This window comes from Octopus sinensis, linkage group LG26 (assembly GCF_006345805.1).
Source record: "Octopus sinensis linkage group LG26, ASM634580v1, whole genome shotgun sequence".
NCBI lineage: Eukaryota > Metazoa > Mollusca > Cephalopoda > Octopoda > Octopodidae > Octopus > Octopus sinensis.
Window position 1 is genome coordinate 6963803 of NC_043022.1, and position 10000 is coordinate 6973802.

The 10000-nt window shown below is 38.4% G+C and overlaps 1 protein-coding gene across 2 annotated transcripts in view; it reads left to right on the plus strand.

Moving 5' to 3' along the window:
* The window catches only part of LOC115224784, a 222098-nt gene that overhangs the window by 121733 nt on the left and 90365 nt on the right, over positions 1-10000 (plus strand). The gene's annotated exons all lie outside the window — the stretch shown is intronic.

Below are 10000 nucleotides of genomic sequence, written 5' to 3' on the forward strand. Positions count from 1 at the left end.
TCGTCTGGCACCTGTGTCGGTGGCACATAAAATCACCCACTACACCCTCGGAGTGGTTGGTGTTAGGAAGGGCATCCAGCTGTAGAAACACTGCCAGATCAGACTGGGCCTGGTGCAGCCATCTGGTTCGCCAGACCCCAGTTGAACCGTCCAACCCATGCTAGCATGGAAAGCGGACGTTAAACGATGATGATGATGATGATGAAATGAAAGAGCAGTGCATGTCATCAAAGTGACACTGGGGTAAAATATACAAAGCCCAGTATACCCATCATGATTACTCAACTGATAAGGGTACACCAGGCACATGCATCACAACCATATGTGTGCGTCATTGTGATCTCATATCAAGATAAACAGCGCATGACCTTGCGGGTGGGGCCCAGTTAGAATTTTCTTCTGGTTGAGTAGCCCACCCCATTCAATGGTCTTTGAATAAGAGTTGTTTAAGGATAATGAATGAAACACCCGTGTTTCCAGAGGTGAATTATTCAAACCCCAAAGATTCCCTCTCAACACATGGCTATGATGCTCCCCCACTACTTCTGCTCATGACCAGAGATGCACATATTGCCAGCCATGAAGGGACATGCTCGACTGGTTAAGGTCAAACAACTGACAAGCAAATCTGTGGTATTGAGCAGAATATTTGCTGTAGCCCATCTTTTATACCAAGACAAATCAATGTACATGATAACACTTCCAATCAGTTAAGATCAGAAGCCATGAGAGCTGCTGCATAGTACTGCATCATCATCATCATCATCATCATCATCATCATCATTATTATCATCATCATCATCATCATCATCAAGGTAGCAAGCTGGCAGAGTTGATAGCATGCAGGACAAAATTGTTTAGCAGCATTTTGGCCATCTTTACACTCTAAGTTCAAATTCTGCCAAGACCAGTTTTGCCTTTTATCCTTTGTGGATTGATCAAATAAATACCAGTTATGTACGGGGGTCAGTGTAATTGACCCTTCCCACAAAATTCCAGGCCTTGTGCCTTTAATAGAAATGTGCTCAGATGTAATTAGGGTTTAATACGTAGTAGGTATATATAGAGAATAGGGATGCATATTAGGGGATAATGTTTTGCAGGGTTTTGTTGTTACGGCTAATTCAAGTTGTAGTTAATTAGCCCCATATAATGGTTGAATAATCCCATTAATGATGATTAACTTTACGTTTTAGTTAATTAACCCCCATTTTATGGTTGATTAACCCTAAGTCATCGCTAATTAACCCTCTATTCATTCAGAAATTAACTCAGACGACAAAGTGACACGATGCCCCCACCCCACCCCATCCATAAAAAATTATATTCATTATCATTGCTAATTAGTTACAACTTCAACACTTACCCCCACCCTACCCTTAGATGTTTCCCCTGCAAAAGCAAAGGGTGCAGGCTGGGGAGCAGGAGGTGGATGGGGAAAACTCAACAGTGCTCCCCCCCATTTCTTTCCCCATCCCCCTACCCACTCCTCATAACCTCCTTACTCTCGTTTCTCCCTCTGACACTTTCACTCAGATCTACCTCACCTTTGTGTCCCTTCCTCTTGCCGCTTCACCCTTGGCCATCACTCCTCACCCACTCCCTTTCATTTTTCTTCACCACCGTCTCTTTTAAGCTATAAACATTTACAACTGCACACTAACCACAAGAACAACAACAACCACCTTTCTAGTGCTCATCCTGCCTTGTATTTCATTGTTAAACCACCTGCAGTAGTACTAGGTAGGTCATCTCCATTTTACATGCAAACCTATCCAACAGGATCTTTCCCCTCCCCTCTCCCTCAACACCCAACCCCACTCCAACCATGTAAGCCTACACCTTCCTCTCAACACGCTGTCTTCTTTGTGTGGGGACAGTGACAACTTCTCTATTTCTTGCTGCAGAGGTCAGACATTGAGATCGGGTGTGGAGGTCACCTTTGGAGGACATTATTCTGATACTACTTCCGCTGATGTTCACCCAGGGTCATTTGAGCTGGCTCCAACCAGTGAGTCATGTTTGGAATGTCAGTAGGAATACAAGTTCACGTGGACACACACTTTGGGATAGTGGGATACATAGTTGGTCATCTTACTGTTGATTGTTGACCATTGCAGAGGATTCGCTGACCAAGTCACTGCCCATTATTGGAAAAGGCATAGCCTGGGATTGAAACAGGTTCTAGAGACTTGCTTTAACAAAAGCTAAGAAATGAGTGCTCCACTCCCAGTGGTCTTCAACCAACCTGCAATTTCTAAGGGCCTGTGCTAAATATTTCAGATCCTGTTGGATTTATATTTTTTTGTGTAAAATGAAAGTATCTAAAACACCAAAGAGTTTGGTTCCATTTCATCAGGAGATGGAGCAAAAACTGCCTCCAGGTTTATACAGATTCCAGATTTTGCTCACAGCAAGGTTTACAGCATTTCCACTCGCTTAACCCTTTCCCTATCGTATTTCTACTGAAATACACTCCATTTGTTTCAATTACGTTTTAAAATAATTTAGAATTTAATAACATAATTTTGTCATTATTAAGTTAGTTTGGCAAAAGAGACCAATAGAAAAAGTGCTAGGCTTTAAAAAAAAGAAATCCTGGGGTTGATTTGTTCAACTAAAACCCTTCAAGGTGGTGCCCCAGCATGGCCACAGTCAAAAGACTGAAACCATTAAAAGAATAAAAACATTATGTTTGGTATATTTGTCTGGGGTCAAAAGTAAACCCTAACACTACTCCCAAAGAAGAAAGATCAGGTGAAACAGTTTGAAAACTTGATCTTCTTTGCCCGACCTCTTGTAGAAGCAACATTCCTTTGAGGCTTTCTCTCGATCAGCGGTTCTCAACCAAGGTCCACATGACTCTTGGGATTCCATATGAGATTTTGTTGGTGAAATTTATGTGCAAAATAAATTGGTCATACTTCTACCATACACCAAAAATATTTTAACAGGAGTGGCTGTGTGGTAAGTAGCTTGCTAACCAACCACATGGTTCCGGGTTCAATCCCACTGCGTGGCATCTTGGGCAAGTGTCTTCTGCTATAACCCCGGGCCGACCAATGCCTTGTGAGTGGATTTGGTAGACGGAAACTGAAGAAGCCTGTCGTATATATATATATATATATATATATATATGTTGTTTGTGTGTGTTTTGTTTTTTTGTCCCCCTAGCATTGCTTGACAACGATGCTGGTGTGTTATGTCCCCGTCACTTAGCGGTTCGGCAAAAGAGACCGATAGAATAAGTACTGGCTTACAAAAAGAATAAGTCCCGGGGTCGATTTGCTCAACTAAAGGTGGTGCTCCAGCATGGCCGCAGTCAAATGACTGAAACAAGAAAAAGAGAAAAGAGAAAGAGAATTCCTGAAAAATATAGTTGGATTTAAACATGGAATGGCTTTTAGGGACCAGTTGAGTAAAACAGGGTTCAAAGGGGTCCATAGGTAAAAAAAATGATTGGGAAACACTACTCTAGATACTATACACACATTAGAAATAGCAGCCAAATATCCCTTAAATTTTCTTATAGTGCCTTTAAAAACAGAAGGATGTATTAAATACTCCAAGGTAGACTGTGACTGAAAATAATGCTGGATAGTCATGACTGCAACATCGTCAGTTGTAGGTTTAGTGGATCAGGATTGACCTAGGGCTAAATGACAACACCAACAGCAATAACAAAGGCAACACACTAGCTCTGTCTTTTAACCCTTTTGTTCCCAACCCAGCTGAAACCGGTTCTGGCTCTCTAGTACAAATGTCTTGTTTTCATATGTTCTGAATTAAAATCTTCCATCAAAAATTAGTCACAATTAATGTTCCTAACACTAGCTTAATGATAACTATTAAGTTATTTTACGAAATTCTTTGTTCATATTTAAAGTAATTGAAAAAAAAAACACAGAGCATCTCAACAGAAATACGGTAACAAAAGGCTTAAGCATCCTCTGTACTTTAACTCTTATCCATTCTACACCCTCTCCAACTTTACACTTGTTACTATATACACCCAATGCATTATGATAATATTCTGTTATATACACCTGTTTTATATATATATATCTATATATATAAAACTGAGAATGTGTGTCTGTCTGTCTGTGTGTTTCCCTAAAACTTGAGAACTACACAACCAATTTCATTCAAATTTTACACATGCCTTACTTAGGGTCCAGGGAGTGTCAACTTTTTGCCTAGGGCGAGCCCACAGCAATATCATATCTTCTCCACTATTTCAGTATTACCTGTTAAAAGTGAAACAAAAACATTTCTCTATTTTATGTCAGATACTTTCACTTTAACAATAAAAATTAGAGATAATAATAACAATTGAATTATATGTAGTAAGTAATAATTATTATCAAACTAAAGTATAATATAATCATAACATAACGAAAGTAAAAATAGCAATTGGTATAAAATTGCATCAATGACTTGAACTTGAATAAGTGGTTTCACATGAATGGGAATAAATTAAAAATAAAATTAGTGTGCAGAAATGGAATAGTCCAGATGGAGGTGTGCACATACCGTTTACTACGGCTTTTACATTAGATTTTGTGCTAATTAGCTAGCATTAAGTATCTATATGAAGTTTGGCTGTATGTAATGTTTGTTTTCTCGAACAGCCGCTTCTGAGTACTGCTGTTGGTTTATTTCAAATACATAAAGAACTATAGCTTCAACTGCGTACTGCTTTTTGATTCACCGTTAGGTTTGTTGTTATTATTATTACTGTTTAACTATTGTTATCACGTTTGTTGGTTCCTTGTGAGGGAAACGTTGTTGTGTTGCATTTGTTAAATAATTGTTAACTGTAACCCTCCCCCTTTGGGAGAAGGAGCTTTGGTTTTTGTTTAAAAATTGAATTGTGTCCCTGTTTGGGGAAATTGACAATATTTTCACTGTTTACACGGAAGCATTTTTGTTAGAATGTCTTCGATAGAAGAAAGTCCAAAAATGAATTTCGCTGCAGCCATCGGCGGGCGCGAACTCATTAAAATTAAAATGGAAGAAATACAAACCTATTTTGGATTGAGCACCGACAAAGACGGTGAATCAAGGATAACACCACCAAACGAAATAAAAAATTAAATTAAAGAAAAGACTATTGTCTATAAAGTATACAATGTAGAGAAAAAAAAAAAGATTTGAACACCTGGAGGAAAGCACCATTGAAAAGTGTCTTGGTGCGACTATGAAAGATATCTAACCAGAGGCAGTAAATTCGCCACAATAGAAGCAAGGTTCAAGTCAACGGAGTATGCAAGGGAGTACTTGACTCGAACCTTGTAAAGTGGAAATATTTTATTTTTACCTTTATATCTAGGACGTAGGACGTCCCGGATAAAAATTAAAAATGTCCCCCCAGAAGTAGAGGTAGGCTGGATTGTAGCTACACTTCTATACAAGAGGGAGGACAAGATACAATTGATCAAAATTGCAAGAGACGGGCCTACAATCCCAGTCTGTTATATATCTTGAGTATTGTTATCACTAGCGATATCAAGATATAACTTTGTATTTTGTATTTTATGTGTAGATGTATATATGTAGATGTACATGTAATATGTACACATATATATATACACATATATGCATGCACTTGCACTCTGACCCGGCAATGACGGGTCATAATGCTAGTATATATATATATATATATATATATAAATCCCCATCTATCGTTATACACCACTACATACTTGAAATAGCAGCCAGATCTTTCAAATCTCTTAAACGGTTGGACACTGTGTCTGAAAACGATGTGATGGTCATAATTAGAACCCCTTCAGTTCATATGTGTGGTCAGGAAGAGCTGCAGCATTAACCGAGGGTTAAACAGCAACAACAGTATTAGGAGCAGCTTTATCTGCTGGCCGACTTATCTCGGTTGTTGTGTGGGGTTAGCGCTTAATGAAGAAGTACCTTTTGTTCTCTGTTAGCCATGTGTACCCAGGGTATATATTACCCTGGGTCACACCTCCACCCATCCTTGTTGGCAAGCAGAAGGTGGACAGGGCCTCTCTTGACCTTGCAGTAATTGTTTGGCAGGGATGGTGGCAGTGGTGGTGGTGGTGGTGGTGGGAGACTTGGCTGGGTCAGGCTCCAATTACATAGAGATACCATTCATCTCTCTGATGTAAGCATGAAGCCACTTCCACCACTGCCACCACCACCACCACCACCACCACCACCGCCACCACCACCACCGCCATCACCAGTACCACTACCACCAGCACAACTACTTATAGTATTCTCTCCTTTAACTACCACCACCACCACCACCACCACCACAATTAACTGCAACAACTTTGATATCAAAGGCATAACATTTACTGTTGAAAAACCTCCACACTATTCGTAAATACATAAAAGAAAATTCACACACACACACACACACACACACACGGATATACACACACATACAGCCACATATATACACACATTTATGCACACTTAAAGTACAGAGGCACTCAGATGTATACGCATACATGCAATCTCTCATTTCCTTTCAGACACAGAAATATCTATTTGTCTGTCTGTCTGTCTATACACACACACACACACACACACACACACACACACACACACACACATACATACATACATACATAAACATACATACATACATACATACACACACATACATACATACATACATACACACACACACACACATACATACACACACACACATACTCTATCCAGATTACAAGTTCAAGTTTATGCCTGTAGTTATTGGGGCCCTGGGATATCTAAACACTGCCTAAATACCAATCTTGAGAAATTAGGCTTCTCAAAACCAGAAAGGAGAAAGCTAATTCGAAGAGTACAGATCCAATCCATAACTGGAACTGTAAAAATCTGTAAGACTTTCCAGAAGTTTATCATTTAAATATATATGAGCATGTCTAGATATGCAACTATATGTATGAGAATACATATATAAGGCAAAACATACAAATATGCACACATACATACATACATACATACATACATACATACATACATACATACATACAAACAAATATGCACACATACATACATACATATATACATACATCCATGCATGTATCCATGCATACATACATACATACATACACACATATTTACAAAAATACCCTGTTGATGTTGTTGAAATTCCAGTGAAGGATTCTTGGATCTAGGTTAGAAACCAAGTCTTTCTCAATTGGCAAGAAATCTTGAACTAAAACTGAATAATGACATACATTCATACATGCATATATACATACACACACACAGAAATATATACACACACTTATATATAAACTAGCAGTATCGCCCGGCGTTGCACGGGTTTGTAAGGGAAATAACTACATAAGCATTTTTAGAGAGTTATAGCCAAAAAATAGCAAACAAATGCATTAAAAATGGAAAAAAAATTATGGTAAATTTTTTTTAAAATCGTAGACTCATTGTAGACGCGTGCTAATACACAGAAGGGCTCGATATGAATCATGACTATAAGATACACAGTTTTGGTTAAACTGCACCGCAAAATGTGGGAGTAGTTAGGAATCTAAATCGGAGTAGACAGACACACAAACTTCACTTTATATATAAACTAGGCAGTATCGCCCGGCATTGCTCAGGTTTGTAAGGGAAATAACTATATAACATCATTTTAGAGAGTTACTTCCCTTATAGATGCCAATTCGGGCTTCTTAGCCATTTCTGTTTTGGTGTCTTCAAGCCATGAAGTCGTTGTTCTAAAAGAACGCTGGTCTCCTTGACACGCTTTAACGACGTTGATTTCCTTAAACTCCCTTCCCCACAGCTTCACGAGGGAGGGAAGAAGGGGAGAAGCAAACACAGTGCAGGTGTTGACCATGGACGCCAACTCCGCCGCCATCGACACACGAAAAATTAATGCATTAAAATGGAATAAAAAATGATGTTAAATTATTTTTAAATCGTAGACACATCGTAGACGCGCGCTAATAGCCAGACGGGCTCGATATGAATCACGACTATAAGATACCCGAATTTGGTTAAACTGCACCGCAAAATGTGGGAGGAGTTAGGAATCTAAATCGGAGGGGACAGACACTCACACACACAACTTCACTTTTATATATAAAGATATATGAATAATAGGAAATGGAATGAATGATATTCTTTATTCAGAATCACTGCAATTGTTTCGACACATCTTTACCCCTTTAATACATTAATGAGATGTTATGTAATCACTATTATAACATTCAAGGTATAAAATGCATTTCCTCAGGTGTTTGTTTAAATAAGTCCTTCATTAGATCTTATTCTCATTTCACTTGGTTTCAGAATGAATACACAATGCTGTGTGCTGTCTTCTGAATGTTGCAGAAAATAGCACACTTCTTTGTGGATTTGTTGTTGTACAGAGTGAAATACCTGTAGTATCTAATGAAGGAGTTCTTCAAAATAATCACCTGCTCTCTCCCTCTGACTGGGTAACCATGTACCTCCTCTACAACAAGACACCTCTTTCTGTCTCTCACTCTCTTTCTCTAATTTTTCATCATCTGACACAAGATCCCCTCCTCCATGGCCTCCTCTCCTCTCAAAGGATCTTTGTCTTGCAAGTTACTTGGTGACCCCTGCCAGTGTTGGTACCACATAAAAAGCACCCAGTCAACACTATAAAGTGGTTGGCATTTGGAAGGGCATCCAGCTGTAAAAACCTTGTCAAAACTGACCTTGCTTGTGCTGGTGCCAGGTAAAGAGCACTCAGTCCACTCTGCTGGGATGATTGGTATTTAAGAAGGGCACGTAGCCATAAAAACCTTGCTGAAACAGATATTGAAGCTGGGTGCAGTATTCTACCTGGCCAGCTCCATGTTGAACTGCCAAACCCATGCCAGCAGAGTAAACAGACGTTAACCCTTTAGCATTCAGATTACTCTGTCAAATGTAAAGCCTGTTTAATCACATTGTTTTAAATTAGTTGTCCAGCACCTTGTAACTCTGAGATTTTGGTGATGTCCCTGTTTATTTCTAGAATGACTTTGTAGGGTAGGTGTGAGAGGTCAGAGCTGGCTAGTTTGAGCATAAAACAGGAAGACAATTTTGGCCTGATGTGGCCGGTTTAAACACTAAAGGGTTAAATGATGATGATGAGGATGATGATGATACATATGTGGCTATATGAGTGTAGGAATACATTCTCTGGGGTCGTCTCAGATTTACCATTGTTAGTCTAGAAGCGGCATTGTTGTCACCGAGCCGAAGTGTCTTGTGTGAAGTCAACAACTAAAGATAGAAATAAATTAAGTCAGAAAGACTCATTAGATTTTTATAAGTTATGTAAACGAACCATTAAATATATTGGAAGATTAAAGGATTTTAAAGTTTTATGAATAAATAATTGCTTTCGCTAATTAAAAGATGTAATGATTTTTTTAAATATTTAATATATTTAAGAAGTTAATCTAGGAGTGAAGAAAAGAAGATAAGGGGATTAACAGAGGTGGAGAAGGAGAGGAAGAGACTAGAAAATGTTAAAGGAAGGGGCAAGGTAGGGGAGAGAGATGTCTAAAATTGGTAACAAAAAAAAATCCTGTAAATTTGAGAAAATGTCAATAGAAATCTGATTAAATTGGGTGGTTGATATATATGTGTGTGTGTGTGGGGGGGAGCATTCTGTGGTCATTTCTGAAAAAAACTAATTAATGCATTGTATAAATTAATTATTTGATAATAATTATAATAAAGGAAAAATTTTATTTGAAGATATTTTTAAAAAGAACAAAAGGAAAACAAATAAAAAGTTGAAATGAAAAATTAAGTAATTAAATATTATATATAAATGCATGCATGTATGTATGTTTGTATATATGTATGTTTGTATATTACTATTGAGTGAAAGAGCAGTGCATGCCATCAAAGTGACACTGGGGTAAAATATACAAAGCCCAGTATACCCATCATGACTACCCGTCTGATAAGGGTACACCAGGCACATGCACAAGTGAGAGAGCAGTGCATGCCATCA